The 20,850-nt window shown below is 46.6% G+C and overlaps 1 long non-coding RNA gene across 1 annotated transcript; it reads right to left on the bottom strand.

Moving 5' to 3' along the window:
- Positions 1–7,079: 7,079 nt before the first annotated feature.
- Positions 7,080–12,259, bottom strand: LOC121165379. Its single transcript, XR_005885221.1, has 3 exons — positions 12,248–12,259; positions 7,379–7,392; positions 7,080–7,227 (listed from the first exon to the last, which is right to left on the bottom strand). It is a non-coding gene; the product is annotated as an uncharacterized LOC121165379 (long non-coding RNA).
- Positions 12,260–20,850: the final 8,591 nt, after the last annotated feature.

Raw genomic sequence — 20,850 nt, 5'->3', positions numbered from 1 at the left:
CCAGAGAATTTTTAACTATACTGCAATTGGCATAGTTATTGCTCTGGGTCTGGAGTTTCTGCAAAAGAAACCCTCGAGACAAGAGAGTGTCAAGGTGGTATCCATTGGGGGAGGTGCCCTCCTGAGTCCAATGGTTAGAACCTCTGGGGTTGGTGGTTGGGGATCTTGTAAGGCCAACTGCACCAGTCCTTCAATCCAGTGTGTTGCTTTTCGCCAAGTGGTTGAATGGCACTCATAAAAGCAGGGTGATGGGGCTGGCATGAAGGCTTAACTGGCTAATCCACCTGCATGTGGGGGTATCCCAAATGGACTCCAGTTCGTGTCCCAGTAACTCCACTTCCCATTCAACTCCCTGCTTATGGCCTGAGAAAGCAGTAGAGAATGGTCCAAAGCCTTGGGATCCTGCATCTGCATGGGAGACCCAGAAGAAGCTCCTGGCTCCTGGCTTTGATCAGCTCAGCTCCAGCTGCTGAAGGTATTTGGGGAGTGAACCAGCAGATGGAAGATTCTTGTGTGTGTGTGTGTGTGTGAAAAAGGGCGAAGAATCTAAGCTAAGAAAGGAGCTGGGAGACTGGTTCCTGATAGTGTCTAGTATCTGCATTCAAACCACTATGTAAGGGCTTGGTTTTAGTGTTGCCATGGAAGGTGAACACACAAGGAACAGTGAACCCACTGGTACAACAATAGCATTAGTTTGTTGCTGGGGGCATGGAGCTTTCATGAACTACATACCTCTTAAAGGTCTCGCCTTCCAATACCATCACAGTGGCAACCCAGCGTGGTGGCCTAACAGCTTAAAGTACTCGCCTTGAACGGACCAGGATATCCTATGAGTGCTGGTTCTAATCTCGCCGGCTCCACTTCCTATCCAGCTCCCTGCTTGTGGCCCGGGAAAGCAGTCAAGGATGGCCTAAAGCCTTGGGACCCTGCACCTGCGTGGGAGACCAGGAAGAGGCTTCTGATCAGCTCAGCTCTGGCCATTGCGGCCGCTTGGGGAGTGAACCAATAAATAAATAAATCTTAAAAAAAGGTTTTTTTTAAGATTCACCTATTTATATCGGAAAGACAGATATACAAAGAGGAGGAGAGACTCCATTACACAATCACCTCACATCCCTCTTAAATGAAAAGCCACAAAGTCAACAACAGGAAGAAAAATAGAAATGTACAACACCTTGTATTTCTCAAGAGGTTTTGATAGTTCAACAGTGAACCTACCACTCCAATCATGATGGAATCTCTCCTGAATCCACTGGCTGCTATAGTCCACGTTAGTGTCTCCGTCTGCCCAGATCTTCACTGTCATTGATTGGCTGGGGTAGTTGATCAATTTGTTCTGTCCTCTGTCCTCTGCCATGGTACCAGGTGTCCTCTGGAAGCTCTGATGTACTGCCATATCCTCCATGTACATTTGGATATGCTGTCCTCTGCTCCGTCTGAGCCACTGAGGAGGCCCAGCTCTGACATATCCACTCCCACAGTCAGCCCATGGAACTGCAATTCTCTCCGTGGTGAGGGGTCTGAGTCCAGCAGTTCAGTTGGTAGGGAATTGCCCAAGGAACTTCATCTGGGGCCATCTCAGACCTGATTCTTGTGTGTGTTTGCCAATACAGAGTCCGGCATAGTCTGTTACCCAAATCAGCCTACACACACTGATAGCTGCAATTGCTGGGTCAGTTCCATCTCCAGCCCCATGTTTTACAAAACCCGATAGGTGTTGGAGCCCAGCCCAATCCTGTGAGGCCTGATTCTGGCACATCCACTCCATGGTCAGACCACAGGTCCTGTGAATTTCCCCATGGCTGGAGTTCTAAATCCAGTGATATAGTTGTAGGGGATCCCCAAAGAAACCCTGCCAGAGGTGACCCCAGACCTGACTCCTGCATGTTCCAGCCAGTTCAAGGTCCAGCTCAGTCTATCACCCACATCAGCATCGCCCCCTCCCTTCCCCCCCCCCCACACACACTGGTGGTTGCAGCCACCTGGTCAGTTCTGTTCCTAGCCCCATCTCGTAGACAAACCAATGGATGCTTGGTCCCAGGCCAACCCTGCCCAACACACACTCGGCCCTCACGTAGACCAGTGGGAACTGCAGCCCCGTCGTAGCAAACTCCAATAACCCCCACCAGGCCCACCCCCAGCCATAGTTCCTGAGCATGCCAATATGTGCAGCGGACTAGTACAGTCTGTCCCACATCCCATCTGACTCTCATACACATCAATGGGTGCTGCAGCCTAACTCAGCTTGACTGGCTCCATTACCCAGCCCACACTTACGCTGGTGGATGCACCACTTCTCCAGTGAGGCCTGACCCCAGACCTGTTTCTCATGCTCACCAGTGGAAGCTGCAGTCCATCAGCGAGGTGTCCACAGTTCCTTACTGGGCCACCTCCCATTCCTGGATCTTGTACTCCACAAGTAGTTCTGCAGTCTAACTTGACCGGATTTGCCCCCGTTCCCAGCACTTGCCAGCTGATGCTGAGGCAAAGCCCGATCAGCCTGCCTTTACTCTGACTCATGGCTGTGCCAGTGGATACAGTTGCTTATCCCAGTGTGGCTCTCCCCCTTACCCAGCTCACATGTAGACCAACAGGTGTTATAGCCATTCCCAACCTGATCTGCCTGCCCTCAGTTCCAACTCTCACTCTCACCAGTGGGAGCAATGGCCCAACATGGGTGCCCCCCATGGCTTCTCTATTGGGCTAGCCGCCCCCCTACCCCAGGGTATTACATGTACATGTCACAGCCCAGTCTGGTGTGGCTTGCCTCACCTCAGCATTTGCCAGTGGGTGCTGAGGCTTGGCTTGACTCGACTGTCTACAGTTCAGCTCACGTTGGTGGGTGCTGCAGTCTAGCCCAGCCTGGACTGCCCTCAGTCTCAGCCCTAATGTGAACTGGCTACTGTTGTGGCCCAGTTCGGCCTGTTCTGCACCCCATTCTGGTTCTTGCATTTGCCAGTGGGTGCTAAAAACTGGCCTGACTTAGCCCACCCCCAGACCTGACCCACACGTATATATATGACAGCAAGTAGTGTAACCTGGCCTGGTTTAGGCTGCTCCCAGCCTCGGTTCTTGCACGTATTTTCAGGGACTGCGTTCTGACAGAGGAATTCAATGTTAACTTCTGTGTTGGATTCTGATTCTGAATTATCTCATTAGTTCTGGCAACCTAGTGCCCTTTCATATGCAAATATAGTACTGATGGATTATAAAATGTTCCCTCCAGAATCAGCTCCATAAGACAAGATCCACCTCTCTGCTCTGTTCTATTCTCTTATAAGCTCTTGGTCATTTATTCATCCATGTAATTTGTAAGTCTATTACTGTGAAAGAATGTGATATGCCTTCCTTCGATTCAGATGTTCTCGTATATACTAAGACTGATTTTATAGCTTTCTTACTGCAGCCTCTACCTTTTAAAAAATGCCCCTTGTGCGTCACTTCTTTCCTGTAACCAGCTCATTGAGTGTTGACAGAGCATGAATAAGCAGGTGCCAAGTACCGGTTTCCATCTCTGCATTTAGAGCAGGAAGGGGCCTGCACGTGGGCGGAGACTGAGGCTGCCTGCCGCCCCGCCTTCCACCGCCAGGGGGCGGTGCAGGGTCACTGCCTCCTAGAGTGGCAGGCAGGTGCATGTCCATCCTCTACATCCCACCTTTCTTTCTTTCTTTCTTTCTTTCTTTCTTTCTTTCTTTCTTTCTTTCTTTCTTTCTTTCTTTCTTTCTTTCTTTCTTTCTTTCTTTCTTTCTTTCTTTCTTTCTTTCTTTCTTTCTTTCTTTCTTTCTTTCTTTCTTTCTTTCTTTCTTTCTTTCTTTCTTTCTTTCTTTCTTTTTTTCTTTCTTTCTTTCTTTCTTTCTTTCTTTCTTTCTTTCTTTCTTCCTTCCTTCCTTCCTTCCTTCCTTTCTCTTTCTTTCTTATTTATTTATTTTTATTGGAAAGGCAGATATACAGAGAGGAGGAGAGACAGAGAGGAAGATCTTCCGTCCAATGGTTTACTTCCCAAGCTGAGCCCATCCAGAGCTAGGAGTCAGGAGCGTCTTCCGGGTCTCCCACGTGGGTGCAGGGTCCCAAGGCATTGGACTGTCCTCGACTGCTTTCCCAGCCAAAAAGGGAACTGAATGGGAAGCGGGGCTTTGGGGATTAGAACCATGGGATCCTGGCGTGTTCAAGGTGAGGACTTCAGTCATCGGCCACCGCGCTAGACCCCAACCTACCTTTCTAGTGCACCCAGGGAAGCAGTAGATGATGGCATGAGTACTTAGGTCCCTACTACCCATGAGTGAGACCCTCATGGAGTTTCAGCCTCCTGTTTTCGGCTTTGCACACTTCCAAGCGTTGTGAGCATTGAAGAAGTGAAACAATGGATGAAAAATCTCTCTCTTTCTCTCTCTCTCCCTCTCTGTTACTCTGCTTTTCAAGTAAATAAATAAATGTATTAAAATGGTAAGTTTTGGGAGTCAGTGTGACAGCTCAACTGGCTAATCCTCCACCTGCCAGCACCGGCATCCATGTGTGCACTAGTTCATGTTCTGGCTGTTCCACGTCCCTTCCAGCTCCCTGTGAATGGCCTGGAGGGAAAAGAAGGAGGATGACCCAACACCTTGGGACCCTGTGTTCACGAACAAGACCTGGAGGAAGCTCCTGGCTCCTGCTTTATGATTGGTTCAGTTCTGCCTATTGAGGCATTTGGGAAATGAACCAGTGGATGATGGATCTTCCTCTCTGTCTCTTCTTTGGGTCTGCCTTTCCAATAAAGATAAAGAAATTTTTTATTGTAAATTTATGCTGTATGTTTTAATACATTCACAGTCAAAATTGACCATTTAAAAGAATATTAGCTATAAATATATATTAACTATAAATATATATTAACTATAAATCCATTTCTGTTGCTTTTTTGTGTGTCATGGCGTCATGAAACAACTTTTTGCATTATGGGTGACTTACTTTGAAAGTTCGCATGAACTTCTGCAAGGAAGAAATTATTTGCCTACTTCTGTAGTGCCGCCTATGTGATTTGACATTGCTTGAGTTCATTACAAAAATTCACTGATGGCCTAATAGGTAGATTAAATAGTATAAACTATAACCATCTTAATTTAAATTGTAAAATACAGAGCTTTCTGCAACCTATCAACCAGCAGGTTTTCCTAGGCAAAGCCTTCATTTTAAACACATTGAAATCACTGTCGAGGGCTATAGGTTATTTTTGCTAAGAGATTAATAAGAAATCTTTTTTGGGGGCCCAGCACAATGGCCTAGTGGCTAAAGTCCTCGCCTCGAATGTGCCAGGATCCCATATGAGCGCCGGTTCTAATCCCAGCAGCCCTGCTTCCCATCCAGCTCCTTGCCTGTGGAAAGCTGGGAGGATGGCTCAAAGCCTTGGGACCCTGCATGCATGTGGAAGATTTGCAAGAGGTTCCTAGCTTTAGATCGGCGCAGTCCCAGCCATTGCAGCCTCTTGGGGAGTGAATCAACAGATGGAAGATCTTCCTTTCTGTCTCTCCTCCTCTCTAGATGTCTGGTTTTCCAGTAAAAATAAATAAACCTTTAAACAGAAAGGAAAAGGAAAACGCAGAGAGAGGAGAGACAGAGATCTTTTATCCACTGTTCATTCCCCAAACGTCCACAACTGGCTTTGAACCAATCCAAAGCCAGGAACCAGGAGCTTCTTCTGGGTCTCCCACATGGGTGCAGGGTCCCAAGGCTTTGGATCAACCTCTGCTGCCTTCCCAGGCCACAAGCAGGAAGCTGGATCTGAAGTGGAGCAGCCAGGACAGGACCCAGTGTCCATGTGGGTTTCTGGCACCGTAGGCAGAGGCATAACCTATTACACTACGGTGTCAGTCCCTGGCGATTTTTTTTAAGACTTATTTATTTATTTATCTATCTGAAAAGCAGAGAAACAGAAAGAGAGAATCTTCCATCCACTGATTGACCCTCCAAATGGTCACAACAGCCAGAAGTCCATGATCAAGCTGCTGGCAGGGCTGTGCGTCCTCCAAAGTCTCGCAGGAGGAGGGGGGCCTGCCCTCCTTCCGGCTCCCAGTGGCTGCTGGAATCCTCCTGGCCTTGCCTAGCCTTCACATGGCTTCGTGTGAGGATGCTGGTTACGGGCTGCGAGCCTAATCCAGCCCAATACGACCTCATCGTGGCTAATGACACCTGCAGCTACATTAGAAAAGTGACACTTCGAAGTTCTGAGTGGACCTGATATTTGGAGGAACTATTATTTAACTCAGGAAAGTTAATCAAGCTTTCAATAAATATAATTTGTATTGATATTATAGTGAATTTATGTATTAATTTATGAAAGTTGATTATAACATTAAACCATTACATTTGAGAGATTATATGCCTTTTTATAGATAATCCTTATATGTTTTTATTAAAGATTTTTTAAAAGATTTATTTATTTTTATTGGAAAGTCAGATTCACAAAGAGAAAGAAAGACAGATCTTCCACTTGCTGATTCACTCCCCAAGAGACCACAACAGCCAGAGCTGTGCTGATCCAAACCCAGGAGCCAGGAGTTTATTCCAGGTCTCCCACACAGATGCAGGGTCCTAAATCCCATATGGAATCCCAGCACAGGCATGGCAGTGACTTTAACCACTAGGCTACCACACTGGACCATTATTATAGTTTTAATATATGGGCCTAATGCAATGGCTTAGTGGCCCAAATCTTCACCTTGAACCTACAGGGATCCCATATGGGCACCAGTTCATATCCTGCCTGCTCTGCTTCCCATCCAGCTCCCTGCCGGTAGCCTGGGAAAGCAGTGGAGGACGGCCCAAAGCCTTCATGTGGGACCCTGCATTCACGTGGGAGACCCGGAAGAGGCTCCAGGCTCCTCACTTTGTTTTTTTGTTTTGCTTTGTTTTTATTTTATTTGGGACTCCCCCAAAACTCCCACCCGCCAACAGATTTTCCCCAAGTTGCTACAATAGTATAGTCCTTCATTAGGAGTCATGATTCCATCAGTCTGTTATTTAAGTGTGCCCCGACATTGCTGGGACAGTGTCAGACAGTCTGGCATCCCATTGTCTACACATTTCCAGCAGTTTCACTGGGAGTCCATCTTTCGTCTGGAAGCAGGGATGCATGTTGCGTTGTACCTTCACATCTGGATAAGGTAGACCCCACTACTCCATCACTCTACATTTCCATAAACGAGAAGCCGTGAAACAAGGTCAACAGCTGGTATGAATTAGGACAACAGGCTTCTCCCTTTGGGTGAGCTCAGCTCTGGCTGTTGTAGCTGCCTGGGCAGTAAACTACTGGATGGAAAGATCTTTCTCTGAGTCTCCCTCTCTCTGTTAAAAATCTGATCTGCTGGGCCCAGCGCGGTAGCCTAGTAGCAAAAGACCTCACCTTGCATGCATTTTCTCTCAGACTTTCTTTCTCTTTGTAAATCTACCTTTCCCACAAAAATAAATAAATCTTTAAAAAAAAAAAAAAACTTGTCTCCAAAAAATAAAGAAAGAAAATTTTAAAGTATTTTCTATCCAGGTCTCATATATTGTTGGTTACGTCCTTGATACTTTCTGATTCTGTGGATATTAACATTTGCATCCTATTCTTTTTAAAATAAGCTAATCTTTCCCCGCACATGTGCAGGGAGCTGGCTCTGACACGGAGCAGCTGGAACTGGGGCCCTAATGTATATTAAGTTGCAGAAGACAGCTTTAACCCTCTGAGCCACACTGCTAGCCCGTGTTAGGGTTAGCATTAGGACATTAAGCAAATGATGCTCTTATTTTATTGTTTGCATTTAAACATTTATTTTTTTTCTAATTATTTAATTGGAAAAGCAAATTTACAGAGAGAAGGAGAGACAGTGAGAGAAGGTCTTCTATCTGCTGAATTCCTCCTCAAAAGGCTACAATGGCTGGAACTGAGCCAATTTGAAGCCAGGAGCCAGGAGCTTCTTCCAGGTATCACACACAGACTCAGGGTCCCAAGGCTTTGGGCCGTCCTGACTGCTTTCCCAGGTCACAAGCAGGGAGCTGGATGGGAAGTGGATCAGCCAGGATACAAACCAGTGCCCATATGGGAGCCTGACAAATGCAAGGGAAGGACTTTAGCCACCTAGGTTATCGCACCAGGCCCTCTCATTTTAAAAATAGCCTCTCGCGGGGGCAGCCTAGTAATTACACCGTGGGTGGATCTGGGCAGATGCAGGACCCTGGCTCTGCCCACCACTGCCATCTTGGTGGGGGAAGCCCATAGGACATCTGGTGCCAGAGCAGAGAATGGAGGACAGAACATATGGGCAACTACCCCAGGCAAACCTTGACAGCAATGATCTGGGCGAATGGAGACCATAAGGTTGACGGTGTCAGCCAAAGGACGTTGGAAGGGTTTCCTCATCCGTTGATCGGTGAAATCGACAACATTTTGAAACTATCAAATCTACCTGGGCAGAACCTTCTGAACATGCGCCATTGTGACTCTGGGTTGATATCGGCTGGCCCTTCCCCATCCTAGGGTACTGGAATGGCCTATCCCCTCTCTCCCCCTCCCCCAGAGATGGGAAGAAGAAATAGAAAGCTTGGAAACAATGATCACACCCACTTCTCCCTAACCTTAGATCCTTCCCACCCTGATTGACTATGTAAACATCAACTAAAAAAAATTTTTTTTAAATTTTCTAAATAAATAAAAATAAAATGGGCCGTTGATTGGGAACTTTCAGAAGGATTGGGGGGCTCATAAAGTTCAGCTTGAGGGATTCAAGGATTGTACGCCTAATCCTGACAATGCCATGCCTGCTGTGAGCACTGGGGCCTCAGAGTTTCTGGCCTTAAATGCAAGTATTGTCCCAGGTTGTCCCTGAAGAGCACGGGATAGAGTTTCCAGAGCCCCCAGGAGGCCCCCCCACAGGCTCTTCTTTTAGAGGAAGGGGCTGCAGAGCAGGAGAGCTGGCCTTGGAGTTCCTCAGCCGCCGGCCTTGGGAACTGTGCTTGACACCTTTGCTGCACATCTTCTGAATTTCCAGAGCTCGTGAGCCAGGGGGCATGAGGGGAGGGGTAGCCTTTACGCTTTAGGGCCCCGCAGGGCTGGATGCCTGACCCTAAGTGAGATGCATCCAGAGGGGCCAACAGGTGCCCAAGCGGACCTGCTCCCTGGAGGAGGACTCCTTATCCCCCAGACCTGAGTCATCGCTAAGCCGTCCTAGCCGGAAGCTTCATCTGAAAGTCACCTGGATGCGGGGAATTTTAGCTCCTTCAGGAAAGTCCCATTAGCTGGACATGGCCCAGGCTAGCTTCCCGCTGACAACAACCTCTGCCAACCCCCGGCTGCAGTTTTGCTTTCCCTTTACCCAGCGGGTGGAGCGCCACGTGAAGGTGATTCATGGCATGGGAGCTGCTGATTTTCATCTTGAGACCTTCGTGGTGAGCCTGCAAACTCAGACTTCCAGGAAAGGGAAACTTGTGAGCCGATGCAGGGGCCGGGGTGGGTCGAACCCCAGGCACGTTCGCCCTCCAGCAGCCAGGCACACCCGCCATCCAGCCCCCCACTTGCCCCTCTGCCTCGCCTCTCTGGCCTCATGTCTACCCCAACGCACTCTCAGCTGTTACATCTTGAGCACTCCGTGCCTGCCCTCTGACGGTCCCTTCCTCTTTGCTGGCCCAAAAGTCCAGCGCAAATGTCCCCTCCTCTCTTCCCTGCTCCCAGGGTCATCTTCCTCTCGCATTCTCCACTTTCTCCTCTTTATTAATCGATTTTGGAATTTTCTTAAAAAAATATATATTTTTCTGAGATGTAAAACACACCAGGTGTATTCATCTTTTTGTAATGTGCAGGTCACTGGTTTTAGGCTATTCACAAAGGTGTGCAGACATCACTGGAAAATTTTCCACCCCCTAAAAGGAAATCCCTCATCCCTTAGTTGCCACTTTCCATTTCTCCCCTGCCCAGCCCCCAAACCTGCTAATCTACTTTCCATCTCTCTGTATGTGTCTGTTTGAACATTTCATATGAATGAGTCATGCGGTGCGGCTATTTACAACACACTTCCTTCTCTGAACATTATTGCTTTCTTTGTCTTTTGTTTGCTTTTCATTGGAGAGAGAACATTCCCATTTCCTTGCCCTCAGCAGCCAGGACTGGGCTGAGTCCAAGCTGGGAGCCGGGAGCTTAATCCAGGTCGCCCCTGGGGGTGGCTGGAACCCAATATCTGAACCATCACTGCTGCCCCCCAGGGATGCCCATCAACATAAAGCTGGAATCTGGAGCTAGAGCCAAGTGGCTGATGGGACGTGCAGGTGTCTTCACTGGTGTGTTGACTGCTAAGCCAAATGCCTGCTGTCATAACGCTTTCAAAATCCACCTGTATTGCCACTTTATTCCCTTTGTACAACCAAATAATATTGCATTGCAAGGACATACCATATTTTCTCCCTCACTTTTTTTTTTAAGATTTATTTATTTTTATTGGAAAGTCAGATATACAGAGAGGAGGAGAGCCAGAGGAAGACCTTCCTTCCATCTGCTTATTCACTCCCCAGGCAGCGCAACCACTGGAACTGAGCTGATCCAAAGCCAGAGCCAGGAGCCTCTTCTGGGTCTCCCATATGGGTACAGGATACCAAAGCCTTTGGCCATCCTCTACTGCTTTTCCAGATCACATGTAGGGAGCTGCAAGGGAAGCAGAGCAGCCAGGATACAAACCAGTGTCCACATGGGAACCCCGGGCATGCAAGGTGAAGACTTCAGCCACTAGGCTACCACACTGGGCCCCCGAGTTTTTTCATTCATTCCTGATTGGTGGGCGTTTGAGTTGCTTCCTCTTTGGAGCTGTTACGAACAATCTAACAACAGAGCAGCTTAGTATGAACATGTACTTTCAGTTCCCTTGAGCAGACAAAGCGGGGTTGCTAATCATACATGAACTCTACTCAACTCTCTGAGCAACCAACATTGTTTTCCAAAGCAACACTTTTTTTTTTTTCTAAATCAAATGTTAAAAAACTGTTTTTGTTGCAGAGCACTCCTACTCCATGTAAGCGTTCTCATTCATCCGGTCGCCCCAACCCCACCTCAGTCCTCCCCTCCAGGGTAACCTCTCCTGTCCTTCGCCTTCTTCAGGCCACAAGCAGGGAGCTGGAAGGGAAGTGGAAAAGCCAGGACACAAACTAACTCTCATATGGGATCTTTGCAGATACAAGGCACAAAGTTAGCCAATGAGCCGTTGTGTCAGGCATATTTATTTATTTGAAAGATAGTTACAGAGACAGAGGGAGGAGGAGGAGGAGAGAGAGAGGGAGAGAACTTCTACCTGCTGGAAGAGAGAGATCTTCTATCTCCTCAAATGATCACAACAGTCAGAGCTGGGCCAGAACAAAGCCAGAGCCTGAACCTTCTTCACCCAGGTCTCCCACATGGTACAGGGGCCCAAGCACTTTTACTGTCATGCATTGATTTTCTCAAGCAAATTAGCAGGAAGCTGAGTTGGAAGTGGAACCGCTGGGTCTTGAATCAGGCAGTGGCTTAATCCACTATACCACAATACAGTCCCCTGAATTAAAATTAAAAATTAAAATTAAAAATTAAAAGTTTTAACAGATGATTCCTCCATTTTTTCTTCAACAGATTTCTTCCTTCCTCAAAGGAATACCTTCATTGGGAATGAGGGAGAGCTTGGGAAGAGAGCAGATGTTTGGGGCAGGAGTAAAGATGCCGCATGGGACACGTGCATCCCGTATCAGTGCCTGGTTTGTGTCCTGGATCCTCTCTGCTTCCAAGCCAGACTCCTGCTGATGTGAACCCAGGGAGGCAGCAGGAGGTGGTGTAAATGCATGGGTTCCAGACACGCACATGAGAGACCAGGGTCAGTTTTGGACTTCTGGCTTCAGATCGGCCCAGCTCTGGCCGTTGAGGAGTGAATCAGATGATGCAACATCTTTCTCTCTGACTCTCTGTCCTACAAACATGTTTGCTATAAAAGATTTACTTATTTTTATTTGAAAGGCAGATTGACAGAGAGGGGAAGATCTGGCTGACTCCCCAAATGACTGTAAAAGTCGGAGTTGAGCTGATCCGAAGCCAGAACTTCTTTCCAGGTGTGCTATTCGAATGCAGGCTCCCAAGGCTGTGGGCCGTCCTCTGCTGCTTTCCCAGGCCACCAGCAGCGAGCTGGATTGGAAATGGAGCAGCCGGGAGGAGAACTGGTGCCCATTTGGGATCCCAGCACTTGAAGTTGGAGGATTAGCCATTGAACCATAGCACCGGCCCCACAAATACATTTTTAAAAAAACTTGAAGAAAGAAAAAAAGCACAGAATATAAGAACTCAGGGAAACATGGAAAAGCTGAAGAAAATACCCAAAGCATAAATGCCTAGTGTATTAAAACCTCCAAAAGGACTAGATGTTGTTTTATTTTGCTTTGTTGCATTCTGTTTTCTAGTTTAGGTGGGGTTTTTTTTTTCATTTATTGTATATACATCTTTTAAAAGATCTATTTATTTTTATTACAAAGTCAGATATACAGAGAGGAGGAGAGACAGAGAGGAAGATCTTCCACCCGATGATTCATTGCCCAAGTGACTACAATGGCTGGTACTGTGCTGATCCAAAGCCAGGAGCCAGGAACTTCTTCCAGGTCTCCCACACAGGTGCAGGGTCCCAAGGCTTTGGGCCATCCTCTACTGCCTACCCAGGCCACAAGCAGGGAGCTGGATGGGAAGTGGAGCTGCAGGATTAGAACCAGCACTCATATGGGATCCTGGCGCGTTCAAGTCGAGGACTTTAGCCACTAGGCCATCATGCCACTGGCCTACTGTATATTTTTAAAAAAGATGTATTTCTTCATTTACTTGAAAGAAGAGATGCAAAGAGAGAGGGAGAGACAGAATCTTCCATCTGCTGGTTTATTCACCAAATAACAGCAATAATCAGGCTGAAGGTGAGAGCCAAGAGCTCCTTTGGAATCTCCCCTGTGGGTGCAGGGGCCCAGGCACTGGGGGCCTTCTTCCACTGCCTTCTCAGGCTCATGAGCAGAGATGGACACAGCGAAGCAGCAGGAACGTGAACTGGTGCCCATGCAGAACGTTGCTGTTATCCCAGGGCGGTGAATTTACCTGCAATGCCACAATGACAGCTTTCATTAAAAAAAAAAAAAAAAAAAAAATTCTTGGCAAATTTCAAGCACGCAGTGTACTGTGATAAACCATCGTCTCTTTGTGGATCACTATCTCTGCAGAGCTCACTCATCTCGTAACTGAAAGTGTGTGCATGCCCTGTGGCCAGCATCTCCCATTCCCACACTGTGAGCACCTGCTAGGCACTCCTCTGCTCTCTGTCTCCTCGAATTTGACTTTTTTTTAGATTCCCCTAAGAAATGACATCATGTAGCATTTCCTTTCTCTGTCTGGTTTATTTCACTTGGAGTAATGTCCTCCACCTGGATCCCTGAACAATGTCCTAGTAGATACACATATATACAATGTAACTTTAAGTGTATCTTATAGTTTCTCTACCCATTCATCATTGGTAGAGACTTGAATTGTTTCCACACCACGATCAGTGCTGCAATGAGCATGGTGCTTACACTGATTTTCTGAATCACCAAAAATGAGATCAAAAGATTATACGACAGCACTAGTTTTATTTCTGAAGAACTTCCGTTCTGTTTTCCACAATGACTGTATCAAGTTACGTTGCCAGCAAAGATGTTACATTCTCACAAATGCTTGTTATCTTTTGACTTTTTGTTTTGTTTTGTTTTTAGATAAAGGAGACATTATTTTTCAATACTTTGTTTATTTGGGACTGGTGTTAAGGCTCAGTACTTTAAGCTGCCACCTGCAACATCAGCATCCCATATGACTGTCCCAGCTGCCTCACTTATAATCCCGCTCCCTGCTAATATGTCTGGGAAGGCAGCAGAAGATGGTCCAAGTACTAGGGCCCCCCACCACTCTTATGAGAGACCTGATTTCTACCCTGACCCAACTCTAGCTCCTGTAGCTTTGCCTTTCAAATTAAGAATAATCTCAACAGAATTTTATTAATTTGAGAGGTAGAGACTGAGTGCTCCCATATGCTGGTTTGTTCCCCAAAGCCCAAAGCTCACCACATTGAAGGAGTGAGCTGGGGTTGGACCAGGGTGCAGACAGCCATCCAGATCCCCTCCGTGACCCAGTCGTTGGATCCATCACCGCTGCCTCTGACAGCACAGCACCTGCACTGGTAGGAGCTGGAGTCAAACCCAGGCTCTCCAATACGGGACATGGACATCTCAACTACTGGGCTACACACCCACCCCTCCTTCTGATGTTTTGACTGTAGCCTCCCTGATGGCCATTGGTAGGTTTTCTTTGGAAAAATGTCTACTCAGGTCTACTCAGGTTTGAGTGTCTTTCCCCAGAAGTTCAGGTTGCATGTTCATGGTATTGGCAGGCAGTGCCTTGCACTAGATAAGCTCGTGGGGGTGGGACATCCCTTTGTCCTACCCATGTCCCTGACTGGTGTTAGCGGCATTGCCATAACAGAGAGGCTGACTGGCGCGCTGGCTGCCTCGCCACAGGAGGCACACTGCCTGCCAGGACAGGATGCACCAAGAAGGGTCTTGCCAGGGGATGGCCCAGTGCTCTTGAACTTGTTAGTCTCTGGACTGTCCATTTTTTCTAAACTGCTCAGTAGTGAACATTCAGTAACAACCACAGAAACTGGACTAAAACGAGATCCTTGCCCATTTTAATATAAGACAGTTTTTTCCTGCCACTGAGTAGTGTGAGTTTATCATCCAGGAGCCCATTGCTGGAGGTATGATTTATCAGTACTTTCTTTTATTCAAAGGTTTCTTCGTTTGGTTGACTGTGCAGCTTTTTAATTTGATGCCGTACCTCTGGTTTATTGTTGCTTTGATTGCCTGTGTGTTTAGTGCCACATCCAAGTATATCATTGCTGAGGTCATTGCCAAAGGAATGATTTCACCTAGGAGTTTTATAGTTTCAAGTCACTTAAGTCTAACCCCTGTTTCCTTGATGTTGTTGTGTAGCATAAGATATGGGCTCAATTTAATTCATTTGCATGCCAATATCCACTTCCTGCCCTATCCTTTATTGGAGAGATTATCCTTAGCCTGATGTGTTTTCTTGCTGTTTTTGTTGAAGATTAGTTGGCTGCAAGAGTTTATTTCTTGGTTTCCTACTCTGATCCAACGGTCTTGTGGGTATTTTGCTTTTTTTTTTTTTCAAGAAAGTTTTTTTTTTTACTTGAAAATCGGAGTTACAAAGAAAGAGAAGAAGAGACAGAGACATCTTCCATCTGGGGTTCACTCCCCAAATAGCCATGCCAGCTGGTTTGAAGCCAGGAGCCAGGGGCCAGGAGCTTTTGCCAGGTCTCCCACATGGGTGCAGGGGCTCAAGGACTTTGGCCATGTTCTACTACCTTCTCAGGCCACAAGCAGGGAGCTGGATTGGAAGTGGAGCAGCTGGGGATTTAAATTGATACCCATTAGGGTTGCTGGCACTGCAGGCAGAGGATTGCTGTGCTGTGCCACCTTGCTGGCCCCTATTGGTCTGTTTTTATGCCAATACTAAGCTGTTTTAATTACCATAGCAATTTTAACCTATTTTAAAATCAGGAAGTATGTTACCTACAGAACAGTTTTAATCTTCTTGCTCAAGATTGCTTTGCCTATCTGAGGTCTTTTGTGGTTCCATGTGAATTTTAAGTTTTTCTTTTCCTATTTCTGTGTAAAATACCATTGTAATTTTAACAGGGACTACACTGAATTTGTACATTGTTTTGAGTGATAAGGACATTTTGATAAAATTAATTTTTTGAGCATTTATTTATTTTTATTTGAAAGGCAGATTTACAGAGAGAAGGAGAGACAGAGAGAGAAGGTTTTCATGTACTGGCTCACTCACCAGATGGCCACAATGGCCGGATCTGGTCTGAAGCCAGGAGCCAGAGCTTCTTCCAGGTCTCCCATGTTAGTGCAGGGACCCAAGGATCTGGGCCATCTTACACTGCTTTCCCAACCACATTAGCAGGGAGCTGGATCAGAGGTGGAGCAACCAGGACTTGAACTGGAATACATATGGGATGCTAGTGCTTCAGACAAATGCCATACCACTGGCCCCACCACTATTCTTCCAGTGAAAAAGCATCAGCAAGCTTTTCATTTATTTGTGTATTTTTCTGGGTTTTTTTTGTGTGTGTGTGTGTGTGTGTGTGTGTCTGTGTGTGTGTGTGTGTGTCTGTGTGTGTGTGTGTGTGTGTGTTTTAGGGTTTCCAGGTGCCTGGGTTAAATTTATTTCAAAACTTTCGATGCTGTTGTAGATGCTATTGTTTTCCTAACTTCTTTTTCTGCTAGCTCATGGTTCATGTGTGAAAACACAACTCACGTATGTATATAGATTGTTACTAGTTTTGTGGTTGGGCTTCTGAGTTACCTGTATGTGAGAACTTGTCACCTGCAGGAGACAGTCCACTTTACTTCTTCCTGATTTGGGTGACTCTGTGTGTGTGTGTTTTGCTCTAATTGCGCTGATAAGATTATGTTGAGCAACAATGTGGTCTTGCTCCTGGCCTTAGTTTCGGCTTTTTGTCTTCCAGTGTGACACCAGCTAAAGACTCCTCACGGATGGCGTTCACCAGGTTGAGTTCCCATTTAACTGGTTCTCTTTCTAGTGGGATTCCAACATGTGACATCACCATAAAGTATCCTACTACCAATAAGATATAAATAGATTTCATTGAGAAACAGGAGTAGAAATTTGCTTAGCACACTATATAGAAATCAATGGTTGGATTGAGAATGAACTATTGACAGGTCAACAGAAAAGTCGTGAGCCCATGATTCTCCAAAGCTTTCAAGTAAATTAAAGACGCGAGAACTGTAGTAACCAACCTCACACATCCAGTGGTTCAGCAAAGAATTCAAAGCAGCTTCCTGCGTGGTTGCCAGGGACCCACGTACTTAAGCCACCACCTGCTGCCTCCCAGGTTGTGCATCAGCAAGAAGCTGGGTAGGAAGCAGATCTGGGACTGCAGCCCAGGCAGCCAACATGGGTTGCTGTGGCTTAACCATTACACAACAGTCCTTGCCCTCCCCACCACCCCAGCTATTTTCTCTGCCTTAAGTTTTCAAAGTTTAATTATGATGTGTTTCAGAATGAATTTATTTGGACTTATTCTGTTCAAGGTTTGCTCAGCTTCCTGAAGCTTAGATTTATGGGTTTTGCCAAATTTGGGAAAGCTGTAGTCTTTCTTCAAATGCCTTTTTTTCTCCCCGCTACCAGCCTTCTGAAATTTTACTGACATAAGCATTAGCTCTTTAGAGAGTTTAGAGCCCCAACAGGTCACTAAGACTTTATTCTTTACTTTTTTAATCAGTGTTGTTGTCCATATTTGGATATTTTTCTGTCTTTCATTCATTGAACTTGTTGTTTCAGTAATGACAGTTTCCATTCCTGACATTTCTTCCATTTCATCTTTGTTTATATTTCCTATTTCTTAGCTGAGTCTGTTTCTTCATTTGCTTGCCTGTTTGAAGTGGACTTACAATTACTCATTGAAACATTCTCAGGATGACCACTCTAAAATCCTCGTTGGTGCAAGAGTGAAGTCACCGCTTGAAACACCTGTTCTCCTACTGGAACACCTGGTTCAAATCCTGGCTGCAGGGCAAGCACCGTAGCTCAACAGGCTAATCCTCCACCTGCAAGCCAGGGCATCCTACATGGGCAACGGTTCATGTCCCAGCTGTTTCACTTCCCTTCCAGCTTCCTGCTTATAGCCCAGGAAGGCAGTAAAGCATGGCCCAAAGCCTTGGGACCCTGCACCTGCATGGGAGGTGAAGTGAGATCTGGAGGAAGCGCCTGGCTTCTGATCAGCTCAACTCTGGCTGTTGCGGCCACTTGGGGAAAGAATCAGCAGATGAAACATCTTTCTCTCTTTCTCTCCTTCACTCTGTAAATCTGACTTTCCAATAAAAATAAAATATTGTTAAAAATATGTACAGAATTAATACATGAAATGAGTCTTAATAGGCATTACCTATGTTCCTTTTGGAAGGTGGGAAAGGGAGATGACAGCATCCTATGTGGGCTCCAGTTCGAGTCCTGGTTTCTCTACATCCAACACACCACCCGGCTAATGCATGCGGAAAGTTATAAGAAGATGGTACAAAAACTCGAGCTGCCCCTGCACCTATGAGGGAAACCCAGCTTCAGCCTGGCCCAGTCTAGGCTATTGCAGCTATTTAGAGAGTGAACCAGCAGGTGGAAAACCTCTCTTATTGGGGGGTGTGTGTGTATCCTTCTCTCTCTGTAATTCTAGCTTTAATAATAAATAAATCTTGGGCCTAGCACAATGGTTCAATTAGCTAATTCCCCCCCTTGCAAACACCAGGATCCCATATAGGTGCTGGTTCATATCCCAGCTGCTCCACTTCCCAGCCAGCTTTCCTGCTTGTGACCTGAGAAAGCAGGGAGGGATAGCCTAAAGCCTTGGGCAGCTGTATCTACATGGGAGACATGGAAGAAGCTTCTGTCTTCTGATGGGCTTAGCTCCGGCCATTGAGGACATTTGGGAAGTAAAGCAGCAGATGGAACATCTTTCTCTCAGTCTCTTCTCTCTATAAATCTGCTTCTCCAATGAAAATAAATAAGTCTTCAATAATAATAAATAAATCTTTGGGAAAAAAAAAACAGGCTTTAGGGTTCAAAACTCAAGTAGGGATAGAGACGGCGTGCAGTGTAGCTCAGTGCCCCCCGGACTCTGACCAGTACCACTTTGTCTGCTGAGCCACCTGTCCCCATTCCCATTGAGGTATTCCCACGAAACAGTCTGCATGAAAAGTCAACCACATGGAAGTATATCTTAGTATTTCTCACTTCTGTGCAAAATGGTAGCAAATTACACACTGAATTCTGTATCTTCTGTTTCCAAATGAATCATCTGTAGACATTTTAGCAATAATGTCTTCTTTTACCAAGAAGACATTTGCTTTCTTTCCTTGGTGAAATTAGGAGAAAAGAAGGAGAAGAAATATTTATTTGAAAGGTAAAGTGATTAGAGAAGGAGAGAGAGGCAGAGAGATCTTCCACCTACTGGCCAGACCAGCCAGCCTAGGTGAAGCTGAAGCCAGGAACCTGGAATTTCATCTGCATCTCCTACGTGAGTGTCGGGGACGAAAGCATTTGAACCATCCATCCTCCACTGCTCCCTCTGGGACATTATCAGAGAGCCTGGATTGAAGGTGGGGAAGCCAGGGCTCAGATGGTTGTCTATGTGGGATGCCAGCACTGCAGGCAGAAGCTGAGCCTCTGTGCCACTGCACCAGCCCCTTCGTTATTGTTTTGCTTTTGTTGTTTTGTAGGAGGACATTGTGACCCTAGAAGGTCAGGGAGCACAGGATTACAGTTGATTGGATAATATTTGCATGAAAACAACCGAATGGCCACCTTTTGTATACCTGATTGGATATCATCTGTATAAGAACAGTTGAATGGACAGTATGTGTTTGAGAACACTTGGTGGAATATGCAAGACAAAAGGAGTTCCAAACAAAAGCATAGAAACTGTAACTGGGTTTTGTTGATGAGCTCAATACTTCCTCCGTTATCCCATATGACCCTCAGTGTATAAAGTCTGATGCCATTGATAAACTTCGGCTTTGACCATCAGTCAGGATCCACGCGTGTTATTATTGGCTCGGTGCTCCAAGTCCATCGCTGCAGGACAGCGACATTGTTGTTGCTGTGTTTAGTGACTTTCCGGGGCTAACCCTGTTCGCGTATATTCCTGGTAACATGCAGCTGGATGAAACTTCTGCTCAGTGAAACGGTCAGCTGGGGCTCACCAGAGGTTTCCTTCAGCACCTTGAGTGGATGAACTGCCCACCCTTTGCCTGTCTCTGGTAGACAGCTTACCCTCTGTCTTGCTCTCCACTTCCTGCTTGCATAGGGAAGGGTCACAAGTGAGACTGGGGCTCTCTCAGGTCTTGCCTGGGCATGAGCCCAGCTTTTTTCGATCAACAAAACAGGAATGTCCAGAGCCTTTTTAGCTCTCTGTGGACATCTTTTTTTCCCTTTTTAGGTTAACCTAGGCTCGTGTTCATCACAGGTGGTCTCAGCGCCTTCAACACCTATGATGTGGAATAATTGAATCTGATTATGCCTGACAGGGGTCCTGGGAAACTCGAGTGTTCCCCTGGGGAGAACTGCATGCCTGGTTATGTAATACCACCCCGAGATGAAGCTCTCAAAGGCGCGTGAGGGGCCGGCCAGGTAGGGACCTTGCTTGGATCTGTTCCCCACCCCAGGGGCTGCAAGGCACCTGCGGAGCATGAAGGAGCAAGTAGTTAGCAGTTCCCCATGGTCCTAACCAGCACGGGGCACTTCCTCTTGGATAAGCATTCTGCAAGTTGCTCTTAGTCTTTGTTTCATGTCCAAGTTTCCTGTTGCTGTTTTAGAAGAATGGTTCACAGCAACCCTTCCCCCCCTTCTTCTGTCCCATTCCAGAAGCCCCACCTCCGGCTGGAGGTTACTGTGAAACCTGACAACAGCAAGAAGACAAGAGAATGAAAAGTCTATTTCAGGAGTCACAGAACCCTTCTGAGACCATCCAGGTCCTCTGAGGTCCTGGCCACACCTTCAGGTGGGCGGTACCAGCATTGTCCACCCATTTCCTAATTAGTCAAGAGACCACCAATGGGGAACATCTCACCTGTAGGTTCCCCACCCAACAAGGAGGGGTCAAGGAAGGCTTAAAACCCCAAGACCCTTCCTCAAACCTTTGGTGTCTCTCTCTCCCTCTTTCGATAGGCACCCCACCTCCCGGCTTCTTTTCCGGAGGTGCTTCCCCTTCCTTCCCTTCCCTG

This window comes from Ochotona curzoniae, unplaced genomic scaffold (assembly GCF_017591425.1).
Source record: "Ochotona curzoniae isolate NIBS_2020 unplaced genomic scaffold, NIBS_Ocur_1.0 contig_883, whole genome shotgun sequence".
NCBI lineage: Eukaryota > Metazoa > Chordata > Mammalia > Lagomorpha > Ochotonidae > Ochotona > Ochotona curzoniae.
Note: the sequence above shows the minus strand (reverse complement) of the source record. Positions and strands in the feature narration are given on the sequence as shown.